Source organism: Rissa tridactyla, chromosome 11 (assembly GCF_028500815.1).
Source record: "Rissa tridactyla isolate bRisTri1 chromosome 11, bRisTri1.patW.cur.20221130, whole genome shotgun sequence".
Lineage (NCBI taxonomy): Eukaryota > Metazoa > Chordata > Aves > Charadriiformes > Laridae > Rissa > Rissa tridactyla.
This window is the reverse complement of record NC_071476.1, coordinates 18316488-18339399: the sequence shown is the minus strand read 5'-3', so window position 1 is coordinate 18339399 and position 22912 is coordinate 18316488. Positions and strand designations below refer to the sequence as shown.

At 41.9% G+C, this 22912-nt stretch overlaps 1 protein-coding gene across 9 annotated transcripts in view; it reads right to left on the bottom strand.

The window, feature by feature from the left end:
* KCNIP1 (potassium voltage-gated channel interacting protein 1) overlaps positions 1 to 22912 on the bottom strand; it is a 575674-nt gene that overhangs the window by 30165 nt on the left and 522597 nt on the right. The gene's annotated exons all lie outside the window — the stretch shown is intronic.

The following is a 22912-nucleotide window of genomic DNA, read 5'->3' as shown; positions in this document are numbered from 1 at the left end:
CTAACTGGACTCTTTGCAGTCACTGCATTTGCAACACCGTCAATTTGTACTATCTTCACATCCCCTGGGAGAAAATTTTATTAGCAAATTAGGTTAAAAGTAAAATAAATAAATAGTTATTTTAAAGATATGTATACGGCTTCTCATGGCATCAGTTTCTTTTTACGGGAGAACTGGGTACACAATAGGATCTACAATAACCTGAAAAAGGCACAAGAGTTTTGGTCAGATATTACTCCCTGCAGCTCCTTGACCCTAACTCCAGCCTGGGCAGTTCCTGCCCTCAGTCCATCTGCCATCATCTACTTCCTTCATCTCCATGGATTCTGTGCCTCCAGCTGCCCAAACTTTCCTAAGACACCCTCTCATCATACCACCGGCTCTACAGCACCTCACCTGCTGCTGCCCGGGAAGCCACAGTGAGCCCACCTGGTTTCCTCTCACACACCACCCAGAGCAGTTTGTCCTGCAGTTAGTGCATCAGTTACAGGAAACGCAGTGTATGGAGATGTGGTGGGTTGCCCCTGGCTGGATGCCCAGTGCCCATCAAAGCCGCTCCGTCACTCCCCTCCTCAGCTGGACAAGGGAGAGAAAATATAACAGAAGGCTCACGGGTTGAGATAAGGGCAGGAAGAGATTCCTCACCAATAAGAAAATGCCTGGTCAGATAGTATTGCCAAATTGTGGTGCTTGGCCTTGCTAATTCTGTCCCAGCTTTCCTCAGCCTGAGGAAGGAACAATTAAAGAAAAAAACCCAAGACCAACATAAGAAAATGACAGTGGATGTTCCAGTTGGCTGCTGCAGTGCAAGAGTGATGGTGATACTGAGGACAATCACATGAGAGGATCAGTAACGGAATTGAATCCTGAATGACAGACTACTTGCACAGGGATATCATTCACAGATTAGTGACTGTAGACACCTCCACACTTTCCCCTTTTGAATTGAAACTTCAAGAATACTTCCAAGAGAAGCTGGTCTCAAGAGCAAAGAGCCTACAAACAAGCATGGATTTAAATCACGTATATAGACCACAACACAAACTAGAGACAGAGCAGTATGTACTAGCAGCTTTACTGAAAGCATACAAAAACAATTAGTAACATTTAATAAACTCCACTGTACACATGCAGTATAATCACATGACTTTTCAACCTTCTTGATCCATCAAGATAGGTTTGCAATAAATAAAGAGAATGAGCAAGTTGCTTAAGAAGGCCCTGAATATCTGCTGAAGCAAAAGATGTTGAACCATTAGCCATGAAATCACCCACCACCAGGGAAATTACACTTTGCTGGGCAACCTGAGGACAGGAAAAAAAAATAATCTCCCACTTCAAGTCTAATAAAGAGAGTTCTAAATTTGCATGTTAACACTAGCTGCAAACTAATTTCCATTGATGAGAACAAAGAAATGTAAATGCAGCCATTAGAAAAAGCATGATAATAGTGTCCTGATTTAGTAAGGGTGAAACCAATGAATAAGAAGAGCTAGAGTACATGGAGAGGTCCCACTGTAAATACTGGGCTTGAAAGGAGGAAGATGCACCAGAGATGATTCAACAGATAGCAGGAAGACAATAGATGTGCTGCAAAAAAGACAAAGATCATCTCTTTTTCTGTATTGGGTAACCTTGTGGGTTATCAAAACTTTAGACTACAGATAATACCTTCTGGAAAGAAACGACGTTTTCTTCCTTATAGAGATAGGAAAAAAGCCCTTAAAAAAAGAGAAACAAAAAAAATGCTTCTTGTAACAATACGTTTTTCTTCATTGTATGAAAAACTTCACAGAGTCAGCTTTCAAGGGTTCAATTGCAAATTAATTCCCTTCCACATTATTAAAATTATAACTAAGAGGTTTTGGTTTACAGTCTATATTTTGTACTTAACACTGAATTGCTCTTTTTTTTGAAAAACAGCACTTTTCAATAAACTCAACAAAAAACTTCTTAATCATCATCTCAAATTCATACGCTTATGTCTACTTAGCATATTGAACAGTAGAAACAGGAGAAACTACAATATTGTTACCACCACTTATCTTATGATTATTTCCCCCACCCAAACCCGCCAGATTATGGATTACTCTCTGGGCAGTGAAATAGAGCAATTTCTGAACAACGAAGTATCAATGAAAGGGAAAGAAACTGGCAGAAACTCAGTTTATAATTTCTGAGGATTATTTCTAACATGCTAATGGTTTGTCTACAAACAGCAGGTAATGCCATAATGAATCCATCAGGGCTGTGCACATGGAATGGGACTGTCCACCTGTACCTGACCAGGGTGAGCTGCAACAGAACTGCAGGAGCAAAGGCAATATAAAACTCTACTTAAACCATACAAATCCAGTTGCATTTTTCAATGTAATTTGACTTAAAATATTTTCATTCCTTCATAGCCTAAAGAAAGATGAAGGAAAATCAAACACAAACCTTGCAGGTACCAAAATAAAGAGGCGGAAAGCAGTGATAGAAAAATGGAGAAATGCAAGACTGAATTTGCAGACACATAATCCTATTTCAGCAGTGTCAGACTAATAAAATGGTTAGATTTCCCCTGCGACATCTGCATGGCAGCATTTTTTATTTGTGCCCATGCCCAATCCTCTGAAAGTTCAGAAACTATCTGAACAACAGTGCATTTGTGCTGGCTGGGAAGCCATTACACACCCCAACATTAGTGTTTGATTTTGTTCCTATTATCTGAGAAAATAAGCACGGCAGATAGTATTTATTTCAATACAAAACCCAATCCTGTTGTAGAGCAGAGTTCTGGTACAAGGTAAAAAGAAGATATTTGCCTTTTTCTCTCACTTTTAGGAAACTAGAGTGCTGCAGGGTGTGATAGGACATTGAGCTGGCCAGAGGTACATCTGCCCAGGTCTCTTGTTTATCAAGAAGGCTTTCAAAATCCAAAGGCAATTTTTTAGACTCTAAAACAGACTAATTGTTTGTTTAATGGAGTGAATTTAGAGGAACTTAATCGAATATATAAAAAATGGCTTTATGCACAAATCGCTCGCTGCCAAACATACTGAGGGGATGGGTCCTTAGCTCCAGGATTGTCTTCAGCCAGCTCTGTTTCCTCAGTTACAGGACCCCCAACACAACCTCCCTGCCCTCAGGGAGAAATAAATTTGTTACATAAAGATTACAGGACCAGTAGAAAAACTACTGTCCTACAGTTGTGTCACATCTGTTATGGAGGTGGCAAGTAAATAAAATAGGAGCTTCTTTGCCCTTGGCAGGCTCTAGTTAGGTCAGCTGAAAAACTTTCTCAGATTATGGGATCTGCTGCTTCTCTGAGTAGTTGGGGGGGGGACGGGGGACAGGGGGGGATGGCTCAAAAAATAAAGATCTCAGTGCCCAGTGTCAGGGGAGGGCAAGCTGCATACTTGCCACAGTACTGGAAATGGTAAAGACTCTTCTCACCGCATACTCTCAGGCAGAACTGCTCCTACACCTCACAGAGAGAACCTCTCCTTTCTCTACAGACCTGAGCAGCACCACCTTCATGTCACTGACAACATCAAGCTGGACACGGCCCCCTGCCTAAACCAGGCACCTCTGCCCCACCCCTCCTCGCCTGTACAAAGAGCCTCTCAGGATGAACAGCCTTTTTTTTTCTTTTGTACACTTCAATCTTAGTCACTTGTGAGTGATCTCATGAGTAGCACAGGATAAGCACGTTCTATTTCTCAGTGTTACTCCTTACTGTTTAAAAAGTCACATTTCCTTACATTGCTGTAACAAAGCAATTTCCACCACAAATAAAGCTTCACGTTACACTACCCACACCAGAAAGTGAGAAGTGTACTCTTGATTATTTTTGTGCTTTGTAAGAAACATAGTGCATCACTTAGCATTGAAACAAGATACTGAAATGCCATTTGGTAACACACCAATTCCCAGCTGAAAAGATATTTAAAAAATGAAAAATATTTACATGCTGACTTTTTACACAGTTGAGTAATTTTTGTGTGGTTTGCTAAACAAATACATTTCCTGCAATACATACATTTTACAGGTCATGGAACCTGGCAGCACTTTCCATCTTACTCTGTTAATATGAAATTGTGAATACATTCAGCATCGCTTCAATTCAACTTCAGACATCTCTGCACAAAAGACAGCTCAGGCTGGCATACATTCACCTTCTGAGAGTAATTCTATTTTGTGTGTTTTGTCGGGGTATTAAAGGCTATCTCCCCCAAGTATATAGAATCTTAGTTCCATAGATGGGTATATAGCTTGCAGTCTCTTAGGTCAGCGGCAGTTTGGACACAGCTCTAGGTAGTGTCTAATGAGTTAAGAGATGTGCTCATTCCCAGAATAAAACCCTGAAACATCTCCTTAGTGAAACAACACCTTTTCTGGCAGGTGTCCAGGCTGGGGTGTGCCGAGGGGCAGGGACACCAAGCCTGTCTGAAGAATTAATCCAAGGACAAGCACACACAATCAGTCCATTTCAACGGCAAGTCACAGCTACAATTAAACTGGAGGACTGCAAGTGGAAAGATGATGAAGCTTTTTCTCCAACCCCCCCAAAAAACCCAACCCCAAACCCCAACTTTTTGCTCCTTCTAAGATGCCCTTCAGCGGGAAACCTCAAGCCCAGCAAGAAAATCCTCCCAAGCACATTAATGGCCTCACAGCAAAATTCACAATAACTCATTGCCCTTTAGGGGAATCAAAGAAACAAACATTAGAATACACCGTTCCCCTGAAAGAGGAGTTTTGCAGAACTTGCAGTATTTTGCTAGAAACACAAAATGGCTTATGCAGATCAGTTCTTACATCCTCAGCAGGACTTGGACTGCAGAGCCCGGGTATTCAAGAAGAGGAATGTCTAACACAAGCTGCAATGCAACCTAAAAGCTATCTTCCTTGATAGCACTGATAGCTTCTTTCAGCCTCCTACTCATGATCATCAATAGCATCAGCAGCGTTATTTGCTCATGATAATGCATTACAACCAGGCAGTGCCGTTTCACAGCATTCAACTGCTTATGGATCTATTTCCAGCCCTGCTATAGAAATGAATTATACCTCAGCAGCTCTCCAGCAGAACAGGAAGGAGTGAAGGTAATTTGTAAAGCTCCGTCAGTAAAGTGGGAATAGTAACACTTATACATCCAGACATGCTTTCCCAGCGCTTCACGCAAGTCCCCTCAACTTCATTAGCACTCCATTATTGCATCTCCCTCGTTATAAATGGGTCTGACTTTGTACTCTGGTTTTGTGCAGTTGCGTAAGACAATGCTCCACTCCAGTTACAGCAAGGACTCTCCCAAGACTTGAATTTTTCCAAGGTTGATATTTAGGCACTGCTTGAAGTACAGTACTTGCTTCTAAACCACTTCAAATACTTCAAAGAGCAATCTAAGGACGCATCCAAGAGTAACAGAGGGATGAGGCCAAAAGATGACCAACAGGAAGAACTGACGGCAAACAAGCATCTGATTATGAAGATAGGCTCAGAGAGTTGGGGTTCAGCCTGGAGAAGAGAAGGTTCCAGGCAGACCTTATAGCAGCCTTCCAGTATCTGAACGGAGCCTACAGGAAAGCTGGAGAGGGACTTTTTACAAGGGCATAGAGTGAGTGATAGTACGAGGGGTAATGGCTTCAAACTGGAAGAGGGCAGATTTAGATTAGATATCAGGAAGAAATTTTTCACTATGAAGGTGGTGAGGCACTGGAATGGGTTGTCCAGAGAAGCTGCAGGTGCCCTATCCCTGGAAGTGTCCGAGGCCAGGCTGGACGGGGCTTTGAGCAACCTGGTCTAGTGGGAAGTGTCCCTGCCCAGGGCAGGGGGTTGGAACTAGATTGATCTTTAAGGTCCCTTCCAACCTCAACCATTCTATGATTAAACAAATATAAAAAACAGTGACTCATCTGAAGGAGGTGTACCACATTCTTGCACCATATTCCCAGAGCTACTGGCAGTATACGCTGCTGAGCTTCCTTTTGACTCTAGCACTAGTATAACCAATCAGGTTTAATATGGCTGCTGCTGTATGAACACAGCTATACACCTACTGCCTTACCCAGAAAAGCAGGCACATGGCTTCCCAAGCAGGGAAGCAGATACCTTTCGTGCCGTGCTCCGCTACGAGCCTTTATAACAAGAGCCATAAATCGGCCATGGGGAAAAGCGTAATCACAGAAAAGAGATAGACTCAGGGCTGGTACAACAGGGAAAAACACAGTTAGCAAAGGGTAGAAAGTATTTAGTCTACCTTACCAGTATCTGCCTGAGAATAGCACAGTGACCGCCAGGGAACAGCTAGGAAACAACACATAATGTGGTAACTAATCTTCTTCCCAACAGCAACACCAGCAACTTCTCCTGAGTCGTCCTGTATTTCATAGAACAATCTGAGCAATCCAGGGTGATTTCCAAAAAAGAGAGAAGCATTCCTGATAGAGGCACGTTAATTCTGTGACTAGGCTTGCTCCTCTTCAGGGACTTTCACCTGCTCAGGCTCTGTAATGTAACGTACTCAGGCACTCAGGTTACAGAATTGTTTCTGTGCTGTGAAGTCAGGCTCTCCCTAGATCTGGGGCAGGTGCTGAACTCCAGCTATCAAGAATCCTTTACTGTGCAAACTAGCAGCAGAACTAAACAAAAAAAATCAGTATTCAAGAAAGCTGCAGTTCTTGGCACTTCACAGTCTAGCAGTGTGCCCTGGGAACAGCCTTTCAGTATTATTCTCAAATCAGTATTCCTCATTTCTATCAACCTGTTCGCACTTTGTAGGATTTTCTTCTTGGAAAAAGTGAGACATAAGAATGGCTGTCTTGCACCAGACCAAAAAATTCATCTAACCCAGGGAAGAGAATAAGAACAAGATGAACATAGAGCGATACTCCTGAGAGCCCTGTCCTGGTCTCTAGCAATCTGAGCAAGATTTCCCAATCCAGAGCTGATATCTTTGCACCCAAGAAATGCACAGCTCTTTAGTAAATTTTGAGCCTAAGTACTTTCCTAATACGCACAAGTATAATATAACAAGCTTACCTGCTGTAATAAAATGCAATCTGGATAGCACTGAGCATCATCACAGGGAACAATAATGTTCATGGCTGAGACCTTTATAGCACCCAGCTGAGCTCACAGAGGGTAACTCCCCTTCTGGAGCTTGACTGGATCCTGGTCTCTGTCGATTGTATCAGCGATCCTGAAGTCAGAGCTCCACCATTGCACAAATACATGGTAGGGACAGTTCCCATAGCAAAGGTATGTCATTTCAGCAGGAAACAAAGCATAAAGAGCATCCTTTCCAGTTTGGCCAGCAAGAACAAGTGCGCAAGAGTAGAGCAGAGGAGCTTTTCCCGCGTGCCAAGGCTGTGGCAGCCTGGGCAGCCCTGGCTCAGGAACATTTGATTTACAGCTGCCCCTCTGTCAGTAGATTTGCTCAGAGTCACACAGGGAGCCTGGGACAGAGCTGAGCTCACTCTGAGATACCTGCAGTCACACCTGGGTAGAGGAAGAAATACACTGTTAAAGATCATAATTCATAATTATTTTTTTTTAAATTGGTCCCAGGTAGAGATGAAGAACAGAAAATGGAAAAATGTTCAAGCAAATCCTATTTCCTGAAAAATTACTATCTGGCTAACTGCAATGAAATGTCCCTTTCCACTGACAGTCTAATAGAATCACAGAATCGTTTTGGTTGAGCAGCTGGAGATATGACAGCAGCCGAGGGGCAGCCCTAGCCTCCAGCGAGGGGCACAAAGCCCCACATGTTGACAAACATCAGTCCTGCAGAAGACCCGTTTAATATTAATGCGTAACTAGCCTGGCAGGAAATTCCTACCACAGCTACTCAGAGCATTAATCTAATAGCTTAAACATATTACTATACTTTTACCAGACTAAAGTTTAGATCAGTAATTACCACTTGGGGAAAAAAAAAGAAATTAAACTGTGGAAGCCTCCCACATATGTTTTAGTAAGGTGCAGAGAAGGCAAATAAAAGATATGGAGGCAGCAATCTCCTGAAAAAAGCAGCACCAAGCCACTGGCCTTAAACAGGTTCCCCCAACCTGGGAAATGCAGGGCGAGCCAGGACCAAGGCAAGATTTCAATTTCAAAGCAGCAAGGGAAAAGGAAAACCATGAGAATACGTCAAGCCATCCAACTTTGATGCTTTTTCTGAAGAAATACCAGAAATTCTTCAGAGGGCACTTAATAAATGAAATAGTTATAGAAGACTTCTGAATTATAAATGAAATACCAGAACTTAATTTTTTTTTCTTTTTTCGGAATAGGTTATTCATCAAAAAACCTCTGATGAGCCAAGACAATGCATTACAAACAGACTTATTCTCTCTGAGAAGAATTATTGCTGCCAATGTTTTTTTTTCTCATTGAAAAGCAAATGAGACACTTCAAGTCCCTGACTTATTACTGCACCGATTTCCATGAACATTGGTTTGCTCTAGCTTTGAGTTAGAAAAAGGCTTTTGGAAGAACAATAATCAATTAATATATAATGGAGGGGAATCAAGCAATCAGAAATAGTAATTAGTTCAGTGCCTAATTCAAGGACATGTTATCCTTGGGTTATTATGGGAAAAGTAGAATTTTATATTTGTGCATTCAGGCAGGTTTTAACTACTGTCTAAAAACTAAGTTGTTTTCCCCCTTGGGGCACCTTTTTTGAACAGGTGGGATTACATACACTTGGCACTGGCTGCAAACTGACAGGAGAACTAAGCGGACGTTTGGAAGACAAAGGTGAATAGACAATGGTGCAAGGCCAAACACAGCTTAAACTACATAAAACCCTTATAATGGACACTCTCAGTCACAGATACAGTTCTTTAAGGTCATGATTGCAGGGGATCACAATTCACCAGAGACAGATTTCTTTATTCTGGACTGGGACTTTTCACCTGAAGAGAGAGCGTTATGTGTATATGTATCAACGGCCTCGCTGTGCCTTCCCGGAGGCATCCCTGTGCTCAGTCACTGCAGGCTGCTGGCGGGAGTACCTAAACGCAGCCGCAGACGTGAAGGATTGCTGCAGCAGCCTCTGAGAGAGGATGAAGCATGCTGGGCCCATCACCACCCAAGGGCCAGATGCTGCTGCAGGCTGGTGCCTCCTGGTGGGTGCCCCATGGCCATGAGAGCGCCGGAGGGGCGGAAGGTCCTTGTGTCTGAGCCACCCTTTGGGTGCATGGGCAGCTTGGGCTGAGTTCCCCGACAGGGCACAGAAGCTCTTTGGAATTCAGACTGTTTTGTGGGACACACGACTCTTTCAAAGGCGACATTCCATATGGTGAAAAATAAATAACTTATTTTCCACAAAATGGAAGTTTTGACTGTGATTTAGAAAACTTCATTTTCAAAAAATTTTTGAATGTCATTTCCCACAAATATTCACATGTCATTGTAATAGAGGCAGAAGCCATCTCCACCTGCACCACGTTTGTGGTCAGTTTGTCTCAGTCTATTTACAGCGCAGCAGCTTCTTGCAGCTTTTTCTCTGTTAAGTTATCCAGTTCCATAAATTTTTACTTCATTACTGGGCAGGCACCTACACTGGAATTCTGCACAACAGAGATTTCACACTAAAGATCTTTAAAAAAAAAATTAGCTGTTACGTCTACTTTTTCTACCTTAAGTTTCAATTTCTTAAAATCAGTTGGTTTGTTTTTAAAATGAAGCTTTGTTTGTTTGTTTGTTTTTTAAACAGAAATATTTCTTTTCCCAAGCTGAAAACATGTGTGGGTTTGCTCACATTTATTAAAAAAGAAAAGAAAAAAGAGAAGATTTTCTTTTCTTTATTAACATGCACATCATCCTGCTTGGAAACAGTAGTGTGTAAAATAGAATTTGTTAGATAACTATAAGGTAATGCTAGCACCGCCAGCAGAAGTGAATTTGGGAGCAGGTTTCCTCCAACAATAGCAGACAGGATAGCTCACCACCACGTTATGGCAATTCACCTGTGCAAAGACTAAAAAAAGTACGAATTGTTTTGGTCCAGGCAGAATCGAGGAGTGAAACACCACTATTAAATATCTACACTACAGATCACATCCAAATGAGACAGTATCACCCAAAAGGTCACTTCTTTCCATTTCACGGAACTGGTGTTTAAGTTGAGCAGATTGCTCCAAAATGTGAAGCATAATTAAGCAGAACATAAGTACCAATAAGGCTCTATTTGCACAGAAGAAACTGCTCAAAAAATACTCTTCCGATACATATCCAGATTTTTCAATAAGACATGAGAAACTTTGCCAAAATGCATTTGCTCATGTAAAAAGGCTTTTTACTTAAATACGTAGTACGCGACTGTGGGGGCGCGGACAGCATCAAACCTCAGTTACAGCTCTAGGAACAGAGAGCTGGCAGTGGGCATGGGTACATTTCTGTAGATACGTTGTTAGAGGGCAGCACCTACACCTCAAGCATTTCAGTGGATCTGATCTCAGGCAATATACGGAAGCAACCAATAGTGCCTGGACTTCTTGTTCGTACAAAACATTAGCGTCCTCATTTCTGGTTTGCCAAGAAGCTGAACAAGAAGTGGGTCTTCAAAACACTAATGTAAATGGACAGTGCCTAAAACACCCTTCTGCCACTAGCAACTCTCTAAAAATAGCCCACATACTTCTGACTCAGAAATAGAGCTGCTTCAGTACCTATGTATTCATTCAAATTCTTCAACCACATCTTTAACTGTTGTGCTCAAGCATTTTGAACACAGATGGCTATAAATCAGGTACTTGCTTTTATACGTATGCATCACTGCCCAGGACTGAGGGCATTAGCTCGCTTAGCTCTTCATCCAAATAAATGTTAGCTCCTGATGTTAATTAAAAAAAGTACAGAAAACCCCACCCAACACGCTAGATTCTTCAGAGTTAGAAAAACTCCACTGTGAAAGCAATAACTTGTTTCAAGACATGTAAGGAAATAAAATCTCCGTTACAAGGAAACATTTTTCCCTTTTGCCAGGGCCGTACCTGGCCTGTGGTGACGCTCCCATGAGCAGCTGTTTCAGTCAACTTGTTTGCCGCTAATCCCTTCCCATCGTCCCCCATTACTCTTCACCCCTCACCTTCCCCCATGTTCCTACCTCTGAAAAACGGCATGAACATCCTCCAGGCTAAGAGCAGGCTGTTTTGTGCTCTGATGGGCTCTGATCCGCTCTCCAGAGAGGAAGCGATCCAGCTTCACACACCCACTCCTCCCAAGGACGGCAAGCACGCGCCGGGCTGCTCTGCACAGCCTCATTAATCCACAGCCATAGGAACAGGAGACAGCTTCAAATGTTATATGGGGGCCAGAACAAACCTCACTGGAGCATTTTGATCCAGTTATAAGCGTTCAGAGAATTAGTAGAAGACCATTTAAAACACATTCCCTAGGAATGAGATGGGACTTTTACTACGAATTACTAAAAAGTGATTTCTTTTCAGCAAGTAGTGACACAATAGCACCCAGGGAAGCAAACAGCTTCCAGGTCAGCCTTTTCTTTCAGTCAGGAGTTCAGGTCTCCCTCCCTTCGCTCAGCAGTCTGCAGTGGTCTGCTGAAACCCTACAGGCACCCATCAAGTGGTTCAACAGAGCAAGGAGATACCTTTGGAAGTGCCCTTAGCCACTTGTGCCTTTCCTAGAGTGAGCAAACAAAAATACATGCACAGTGTGACGACGACAAGATTTTTCACGTGGCTTTCTATGTCCCACTGTGCAGCATAAAAATCAAGGGAGAGAGGGATACGACCAGACACATTGGTAGCAAGCAGTAAGCAACCCATAAAATAGGAGCGAAAACCCAAGCCTGCCACACATATGGTGACAGACTCTGCTATGGTCAATATACCAACTATACCAGCACCATATACCAAAGCAGGGACAGAACTGAGCTAGGCCTCCTAGACTCCCACGTAGGAGCCAAACCACCAGCAGTTACCAGCCAGACAGCAAAGCAAACAGGCAAGGAGCTGAAACCCCAGCAAACAATGGGAAAGTTTCAGGATACAGACAATAGCTTAGTAATTTCCAAAGTTTAGCCCAGCTAGTGCTGCTGTGAACCTTAAAAATTTGTTCCTGCGGCAAGAGGTTAATGGGACACACACAATGCTTGCTCCCATTCTTCTCTCTCTTTATTCTGCTTCTCCTGGAGGGGCAACAGGGACTGCTACAAGGCTCAACACTGCGACACACCCTGCTTAGGATGTATGTGCAACCAACTACGCACTCCCCGAGTCGTCGTGAAGTCAAAACACGTAATTATTTAAAACTATACTGTCCTGAAATTAGGAGCTTTAAACTCCACTAATTCATCTAAGGATCCTTCTGCTTCTGAAACATAGTAATTTTCAGACTGGAAGGGGACAGCCACGTGGCTTATGGCTTCCCAGGCTGTGGCCTGGCTTTGATCAACCCCCCTAAAAATACTGGCAAACTCAGAGATCTGGTCTATTTTCAGAATACCACCAACAGAGAGTGATTTGAGGCTAATGAACATCAGTGCTTGTAAACACTGGAGCTGTTCTGGTTGACAATGTCTGAGGACTTCTGCAGGCAGAAAACAAATACACAATTGAGGATATGACCAATGCCAGAATGCAGCTTATTAAACTTTCATGCTGAGTCTGATTACTTTCATTTAGCAACACAGATGTGCAACCAGGATGAGGAGATACAGTGCCCATGAGTACTGGGAAATGGCTGGCAATATGAGCAAGATTTGGAAACCAGTCACCAGAGCAAATGCTGCTCACATGTGCGCTCATCAGCTCTTACCAGTGACTTGATTTTAAAAAAGCCATGAAAACATTTTAATATATTAGGTTTCATAATTCTGATTCTTCCATTCTGCTTTAAGAACGTCACATAGTAGTCCACAAATGAGTGAGAAGCAGACAGGAGAGCATTGTTAAGAACAGTTTTTAAAAAAGGAATTAAAAACACACTGCAAACATGACCAGCATTAAATTGGGATATTTTGTCTGAAATGTCATCAATATTTGCTGAGCAACTCTGATCTATTCTGTACTACCAAAATTCTAACACACCAAGAGGCAAAAGAAACAGGTTTAGATGGACACGCCATCATGGGTAAGTTCATCCCAGTATTAGCCCAAGAGCATCTCAAATACAGAGCTGCTTGTGTCCATGAGCCCTTTGGCACTTTCCCTTTTGCCCTGGGCTCTGACATCAGGATGCCACAGGACCACCGACACAAGACCCACAACCCGTGTGCTGATGGGAACTTCTGGTCTAGGATCTACCTAGGGAGGCCTGACCTGTCTGTACAGGTGCTCCCCCTGATTTCTTTTAGGGAGGAAGAAACATTTAGCTTGAAGTATTTTAACTGGATCATGTGAAGAATAAAGAAGGAGAATTTCCCTTTCTGAATGCTTCAGATTTCATCCTGTAATTTCAATTCCCCTTTTAATCATCTACAAGAAATTTAATAAAGCTTTGGCCTAATCCCAGAATAACAGAAAAATGGAGAGTTAGAGCTTTGCACATTCAAAGACGCATAAAGGGAGCCTCTGCAGCTGGAGTCAGCGTGTGCTGCCAGCCCTGCGCCAGCAGTTGGGAGCCCACCCTCCTGCCCTGGGGCAGCCACAGCAGCCCAGAGGTGTGGGGATAGGGCACCCGCCTCTCCTGGCCTCAGAGACAGGTCTGGCAGCTTCACCTTTCTCCTCTACTATTTGTGCCTAAAAAGCCCCCACCCACCGTCAGACAAGTACTCGTGCAGAGCAGCAGATGGATGTGCATGGCACTGCAACAGACCCACAGGAAGCTCAGGTCAGTGCTGTGGGTACAGCCACGGCCCCTCATTGCCTGTGGGCACCACCAGTGGCTGCTTCGCTTCCCAGTCCTGCTGCTGGGTGGGATCATGGACCGTTACAGCACTGCAGTCAGGAGGCGTAGTGGACATAACATGGACAAATGAAATGTTTTACTCTTTCCACACTGTGAAATCTCATTTTAAGAGAGAAAGGATTAACTGTTTAAGTAGTTAAATTAATTAGGACTTAATTAAGATACATTTAGACATGCATCCTCAATTCGAGGTTCCCATGTGTAGATTTAAGAACCATGGGAGAGGGATTAAGGTAATGTTAATTATGTTCCATTTATATTGACTATTTAAATAGCTATCCCTTTCCAATTATGAGCTTCTCTAACTCATTTTCTTCAAGAAAAGCAGCCGTACCCTGAAATTCTCAAGGATGTTCTTCAGCCAAAAGAAATGTCTCCCCCTACAACTGTAAATTTATTGAAGCCAAGTGAAATTATTCTGGATTTCAAAACATGGCATGTTAGAGTAGCCCTCTTGCGGTCCTTGCAAGTTTTTGAAAACAAGCAGACAATCAGGCAAACACAGGCGGGTTAGTATTTAGACGAGTGATGCTTCATGTCAGTGACAAGCAATTCAGTAACAATGCAAGAAGCTGGACCACAACTCTCTTATTAAGACTTAATAATAACAATGTGTCCATGATAACTTGGCAAATCAGTGACAAGGATGAGCAAGTTTTAACATCCCACCAGAGCAAAGCTATCTCAAAGACCGCCCTGGGGCCAGTACAGGGATGCATCCTCAAAACCCAGGTAGATTCCTAGAGAGTTCAAATTATCAGCCTCAGGTCACACACTTCTTGTTCCTCCTGCCTTAATGCCTCCTTCCCTTCCCTTCCCTCCCTCCTACTGCAGATAAAGGTAGATCTCCTGCCGCGGCCGCACATGTCGCTTTGGGACTGTTCACTCAGGGGCACTGCGAAGGCTGATACTGCTCCAGGAACTCACTTCAGGAATGAGAACAGAAAGCACAGATTGCTCTTTACAGACTGTACTAAGAATGATTAAAAAAAAAATATATCTTTTTACAAGATTCCAGACACCTTTTGAGTAATAATGATCTAAGTTATCATTAATGGCATATGTCAAAGAACTTTATTTTTTTAACCTGGCCGTGTCTTTATGGAATGAATGCTGTTTTCACACTATTTAGTTTCTATAATTTAAAGATGAACGGACAAAAAAACAAAAAAAAAAAAAAAAAAAAAAACAAAAAAAACCCCCAAACTTATTTTCCTTTCTGCTGCAATAAGAAACCACATTTATTTCATATAAAAATTTACCACCATTATTTATTAACAGGCAGAAAGCTTCTGGGTATAATAAAAATTCGGTACATAAAGCTGCAGCTGCCTGAGGAGAGGGGAATTAACTCTAATGAAACTGGTTTAAAGAGCCTCATAATATCACTTAAAAATAAAAAAAAGAAGGGGGTAGAAACAAGAGGAAAAAGAAAGATTTTTTGGGAAATCACAAAATATTACCTGTTCTTTCTGCTAAATTCTCATATAAAAACAAAAGACAAGTTTTTTTCTCTCGTCTTTGCATTTAAGATGTATTCCCGGAAGGAGCATTTTCTTCTCCGCATATGTTAGTATTGGAGGATGAGGATTCCTTCCTCGGTGGCAGATTTTTTTATTCTTAGTTTAGAGACTTTTGCTCGTCATCACACAGGTGATGTCTTTAAACACAACTAACCTCCCAGTTACTTGTTCCTTGGAGATACAAGGAGCCCAGCTCACAAAGCTTCACTCAGGAAAATAATTCCAGTAACACCCAGAAATGGAATAATTTCCCTTTGCAATGCAGTGGCAGGACCGAGGAAACAAAACATGTCGAGAAATTCAGTTACGGGGAGACCATTCAGTCACTTGTACACTCAAACCTGCACCACAAAGATAGCTTAGAGCAGGGTATCTCTCTCGCCCAGCTAAGGCAGGCAGTGAGGCCATTTCATCTACTAAGACATTACAAATTCTCACCACACACGTTTGCTTTTAGATACCCAGCTGTATTTAGGTTTTGTGGGTGCTTTGGTCACCTGAACTTTAGCATTTGGTAAAAAAGCTTTGGTGCAAGTAATACATATGTATCCAAAGCCCTCAGTACAACAGATATAGAATTATGTAAAATTTTAAAAAGATTTTTAGAAAGATCATGAATGGTAGGTGTCTGTAAGCTCAGACCTTTGTATTGCCTTGTCAGACAGGCTCCGCAAGCAGATTTGCTGTGCAGCCTGTACCGTGCTGTGATTAGACTGCTATGGGGCCTCAAGGAGCAGGGAAACCCTTGCACAAGGTTATTCATCTTGACCATTTTAATGTATAAAATTCAGGTCACGGTTTATTTATAAAAGCCAAAATACACTATTGCTATAGGACACAACTCAGACTCAACAAACTGCTGGTTTCTTGTTTGGCTACTCAGCAGCTAGGCAGAGCTTTGCATTATTGAACTTGCCTGTAGAATCACCTTCTAAGACTGAAAGATAAGCTGCCAAACTTCACCCTGAACTAAATCCGCAGCTGAGTTATAAATCAATAACCAAAACTCACTAGACAGGATCTCCATGGGTTTTATATTTTTGTTCCTGAAGCAGTCTTTCTCCTTCACTCTTTCCCTATGGAAAACTGCTCAGGTTCATAGTAGATAACTAAAAAATAAAGTATGGACCCTGCAATATGAATTTCAGCAACACCCCAGCTGAAAAAGCTGGCAGTACAGTGTTCAAAGTACAGGTGGGCTTGAAAAAAATTCATCACTGCATTGTGATGAATCTTGGTGCATGATACTATAGCAAAACACAATGGTTACGTGGCAAGCAGGATTGTATTTAGATTGTTGCAAATGACATCCACTAATCACCACAATCAGCCTGTATCCTAACATTATCCAAGATAAACCACATTTCATTTCCTAATTCTTTATTATAATGAAAATTAGATATTTGTATTTAGTCCACTATGCAGCCTAGATGTGTTTACTGACACAGACAGAAATAGCCCAAACCCATCACATAGTACCAAATATGAATTGTTAAACATTTTGCCAATAGCAAGATACTAGATAAGTCTCTAGGAAAGGGGGGAAACATCATTCATGGCTGTTTTGGTTAAAATTTTTCCCCCAGAATCTAAAAGGATGAAACGCAAAATATGGGCTCTAGAGATTTCATTGGAAGTGCAGAGAACAACTGCAAACCATACAGATGGAAGTGTCACAAGAGCGTTTTTCCTTTAGCTCCCGCTGTATCCCATAACCTTGATTAAACTAAGCCAAATCCTTCCTCCAAGATTTCGTATTAAACAAAAAGGTTTCATGCTAAACATCTTGAATTAAACAGCATTCAGAAAGATATATTCATGCTTAAGTCAGCTACTTGTATGTTCTTTCAACTTCTACAGCTCCTAATAGGACAAACGGCACTGGGCTCCACTTAACTTGTGCTGCGCACTGTGATCTTCACAACGCTCGAAGCAAAGGTGGCAGAACCTGCACCACTACTTACGCTTTTTATAAGGCTAATTATGTGTCTTGTTGCTGCTCTCTCTCAGGAGACCAAGCCAAGCTGCTCGCTTCTTCTTTGAGGAAAGAGTTGTTTTCTCTTGCAACAATGAAAGAGAAGCTTGTTGAGAATAACATCTTTGATACAGGAAATCGTTAAGATTGAAAGCTTTTGAGGTGGGAGAGTACTTGGAGACAATACTATATATGTTTGTTCACCTCCCTCTTACCCAGATACTCCCTCTGGCCAGTGATGCACTGACAATTTGCAGCCCTCATGATTATTTTATGAAGCTGATCCTGTTTTATTCTACCTCCGCATCAATGGGCAGATTTATGGTTGAGAAAGCTGTAGAATTTGAGAATAAACTAGCTGGATAGCTTTGTCCAAACTTTACTACGCTGTCAGATACAGCTCCATTATGACCAGTGCTACCCCAGCTGATGCTCTCCGACATCTCTCTCAACAGAAAATGGGAATTATGAGGTACAGAGAGAACTCTGGAGAGGGCATGTGTAATTCAAGAGGGATGAAGCCTCTGTGTGTACTCTGCATTTCAAAGTGGTTCTGTAGTCCACAAATGCAGAGCCTTGCATACAGAATCCTTTTTCTACACTATTAACTACCTTAGAAAGTTTATAATGGTGTTAATATCGCAGAGCGCTTTAATTCTGAAGGAGGTACAATTTCAGGGTTAGTGAATTGAATGTCTTTTAGCATGTTCCAGACAGCTAACTGATATATATACATTATTTAAATTATTACAGAATTGTGGGGATATGAATTAAATTTTCAGCGAAAGCAGATAAAAATGGGGGAGAGGTCTGGAAGAACAGATATACATGCCCAGCCATAAGTAGTCTGTATTAACATCATCATACACAGAGAACATACTAAGATTTTCAATCATTTATACATTTAACCTGCAAACAAACACCAGCTCCTTTTGTGCTGCATAGACCCAACCTGCACAGCTGCCACACTTCCTCAAACTCTATTATGTTTCAATTCCATGAGAAAAGCCTGGATTATCGTCTTGTAGCTCAGTGTAAATGTAAAAACATATTTGACACCAACGGAATTTAAGAGCTTCTGTCTGAAAAGTATTATACATTGCAGGCCTCGCGCACATAAGATCCTTTTTATTTTTTACTGTTGCTTCTGTAAAACTGTTGATGCAAGGAAAAGAAATAGGCATGTAAATAGTGCTCTGAGAAAACTTAAATGGTGACAAATGAAATAATAAAACTGATAGTCATTATCAAAGTATTGTACTTCTGGAATAGGATGGGAAGAAAATTAAAGCAAGCTCCATTCTGGCTTCAGACAAATAATTCCCTGAACAGTTCTAGCAGGCAAAAAGTTGCATTAGAAATTAGTGTTCATTACCCAGACCTTACTGATGGGACTGATTTCATGGCACGTCAGCCAGCAGGACAGTGGCCATACAGGATTAAAATCCAGATCTTTTCTATCCTCACCCTGAATTTCACCTATCAGACAGTATTTCAAGTTATATGCCCCATTAGAAGGTAGGTTGTCGTGATTTGGGCCAGGTTGGCCAATGGTAAGACAACAGATGCTCCTCCAAACCAGGATATAGGTAAACACCATAAATAGCTGGAGCAGATATATTCTGCTAGTTTGTTTGGATTTCTAGATTTGATAAAAACTATTCTAGCACTCCCTCAGTGACAGAGTTCTTGTGCTACTCCAGTGCCTGCTGCACAGGAGGAAGTCACCGCGTTAAATATATTAAAGCAGACAGAACACTACATTGTATCATCAGCACATGCACTAACTTAGCTCCAGAACGCACCGTAATAAGATCAGTGTATCATTACAGGAGCCTCTAAGGTGTACAAGCAATTGCCCAATTGAAAGGAAGAGAAAAATTACATCACCCTGCCAGGGTCTACGTGCCGCAAAACCTGAAGGCATCTGAAGTAGCTGACAGAGCTGGAAGGATCTACAGAGGTATCTGAATTCCTTCCTAACAACACTGGCTGACATTTCAACCCCTTCAGAAATATTCTGGTCTTCTCCAAAGCCAAGTATGCCCAAAGGAGTTTTGCAAGAGGACATTTAGTATCACAAGATGGCCTCCTTAGAAAGCTTGTCCTTGCACTGGTGCTCTCCATCCACTCCAGCAACAGCCCACCACTTCCTCATCACCTTTACCAGTCAAAGGATGGCTGCATTCAGGTGCAGCTCACAACTCAGACATCCATTCTAATCCCCTGCAATATGACAAGCTCTCACTGCAAGGAAATAAAACTTCTCAGCATCCAGATAGACTTAGCTTTTCATTTAAAACATCTTCAACTCGTGTCTCTAACTTGCCAATACATTTTAATTAAATTTATCAGCAAAGATGTGCTTCACCAAAGATTGTATCTATTCCCCTGTAGGATTAGTAGATAAGGACAATTAGAGCTTAGACTGGATCCTTCAGATCTGTTGACACTATGCAACTTTGCTCCTGTAATACATTTGAAAGACCAAAAAAAAAAAAATCTTCCTGTGAAAATGAAATCTCTCCAGATTACATTTAAAATCTCTGCTTTAACCTTCAGGAGGTTGGGTTTTTTGATCACATTGTTTTGGAAACACTCTCCCTGCTAAACAAATTAACCTGCATGGGACTGATGCACAATCCTGCCTGAATCCCCCATCATCCAACTGCTCTTCCATCCCAAAATACATCAGAGAAAAGTCTTGAAGGGGAAGAGACAATAAACAGCGAGAAAACAAAAGACCAGGCTCATCAAGGGTACCCAATTTGATCCAGACCAATCAATCACAGACATTATCACATCCGCCAAGCAGCCTGACACCTAGTGCAGTAGCACTGGGGCAGCTCTAACTTCGTAGCCAACTTCCACAGCTTATAAATTAAGGATAGCTTTGACAGCCTCTCAGAAATAAGCTCTGCACAAGGACAAACTCATCTTCAACCATGCTGCCATTCAGTTTAGAAAATGGTGTGCATATATTTTTCTTAACCCACACTAGCTTCTCCTTAAAACAAGCATCTGCTTTGCAGGCCCTGCATGCACCAAAGTCTACGCCCTGCTCCACCCTGACTGCATCTACCCCCACTGAAACTTGATATGATGTGGATCCGCAGGTACAAGTGCAGCACATGGCATCAAATCTGGCCTCACGCATGCTGTGTTTCTGAAGTAGACCGGCTACCTGTAGCTTGCTATTTCACAAGGTGAATTTGATGCAGCATGTTACAGTCCACAGTCTCTCTTGCAGGTCTAGAAAACAGGTAAAGCGTAAGATCGTCCTCTTTAGAAATATCCTACAACAGCTTATCATCTACGTGTTCTGCTGTGGTACATTGGTATATTCTTTTTGCATGCCTACCATGGTCCAAGCAGGCCCCTTTGAAGTTATGCTTAGTAAAATAGCTAATAAAGATGGTTATGTAGCTGATTCATCACTATCACAAAGGTTTGCACTTTTCAAACCATTAACAAACTTCTAAGTCAGCTCAACACCCAAGTTCTTCAAACACTAACGGATAAAGCACAATAAGCACTTCTATTTCACAGAGTAGCTTGCTTTTTATCTCCCCTCCAGCGCTCTGCCTATCCCACTGAAAACACATGCCTTTCTTCTCTTGGCCATATGCTGCAGAATTTCATGGAGGGCACTTCTATACTTTCAGTCCTCCAAAATGCTTACATGCAGTCTGCTGTGCTTGGGCTTTCTCTTGAAGGCACAACGTTGATTAACTAAAACACGTGGTTTGAGCTCCAAAAGAGAATGCAAAACTCAGGCCGTGCGAGACATCTTCCATCATATTCTCATCCTGTGTTCCTTCCTAGCTTCCCAGGACTGGTGATCACTGTCTCTTCAGGAAACTGGGAGACCAAAGACAGGAACTTCTGTTTGTCCTGGAAGAGACAAACAGCTAAAGGAGAGGGAAGGATTACAAGACCACATAATTTTTTTGTCTTTCACTTCAGTTCTCAGGAAATACTGGAACAACCAGTGATGTATGCTTAGAAACGTGGGTCACTGAATTGTCAACATTGCCATAGAACAAAACTGAACTTATACAGCACATCCTCATGCAGAGGAGAGAAACAGCAAATGCATTACATCTTCGTCTGAGTAAAACTTTTTGGCCCTGTGTCACATATCATTCTCCTCTGGAACCCAGGGAAAAGAATGGTCTATGAAACTGCCGTGAGGTAGACGGAAGCTGGCTGGATAGCAATTCAGAGGGCAGCTCTCAGTGGTTCAGCACCAGAACAACAGGAAGGATCACGCAGTACGCCACTGAAGTCTTTCCTGGGTCTATTCATGGTCAATGTGTTTGCTACCAAGCAGGATGATCAAACAGAACAGGTATCATCACGTTGGAAAGGATGGCGGGAGACCTTCACAAATTTGAAAAAAGGCCTGAAGGTAACTAGATGGAATTCAGTAAAGACAAGTGCAAAGGGTTACAATTTCAACAAGCAAATAAACCACACAAACACAGCTGGCCGGGCTGGAGATGTGCGCATTACTGTGGGTCAGAAGCTGAACATAAATGATTGGTCTTGTGCTGCTGCAAAGATGACAAGCACTTCACCAGAAATACGAAAAGGAATACGCTTTGCCAGCCATGTGAAATAATCCCTCTGCTGTGCTCAGTGGCAGTTAGGTCACAGCTTCAAGAAAGATATGCATTAACAAGAGATACTTTGGGTAAGAGCAGTGGAAGTGATCAGAGGCTAAACCACGTAACAAACAAAGACAGACTGAAAGAATTAGAGTTATTTAGACCAGTAAAGAGGAACATGAAAGAACATAACACTCTTTATGAGGCTTGTACAGAGATAAAATAAATCCTCTGTTCTCTATGTCCATTGGTAGACTGTAGACAACATAATACTCGTAATGAGTTTGTCGGCTGACACAGACAGGTACAACCCTGCTTTGAGACAGGAGGACAGACTAGGGGAACTCTTCACCTTCCACATATACTTGCCTATAATTTTATGAAGCATTTACATACTTTTCCTATAACAGCTTCCCACCCACCCCACCCCAAACAACAGTTAAAAGCTACAGCTTTGGCTCTGACCAGGTGAGTATAACGCCTCCAACAGACTTCCAGTTTTGTGCCTGTGCAAGTTATGGGGTGCTTGTGGGATACTTGTACCTACTGATGCTAACCCCAAATTTGGAAAGTAAAATGCTTTTAAGTAACTGAATTGTTATGTCTCACTCAAGGAATTTGTTAGGTAAAAACCATGAAAGTTTCAGCATTATTGAATATCCCTGAAGAAAGATGTTTTTTACTGAATTGCTGCAGAATGTTAACTGTTTTCTAAGCAGATCTTTGCATAAGGAAGGAAGAAGCTGCTAGTCTCTAATTCAGGATCAGTACCACAGTTTATTGCTTCACTCTCCCTTTCCTTTTAGAAAAGATAGAGTGCAATATTGTCCCTTGGGAATTGGGAAAATATGATTCCGTCTGTAGAAAGGTTAAAGTTTTTGGCAATAACTTTAATACTATTTTTAATAGAGATCAATATCTGCTGATATGGTTT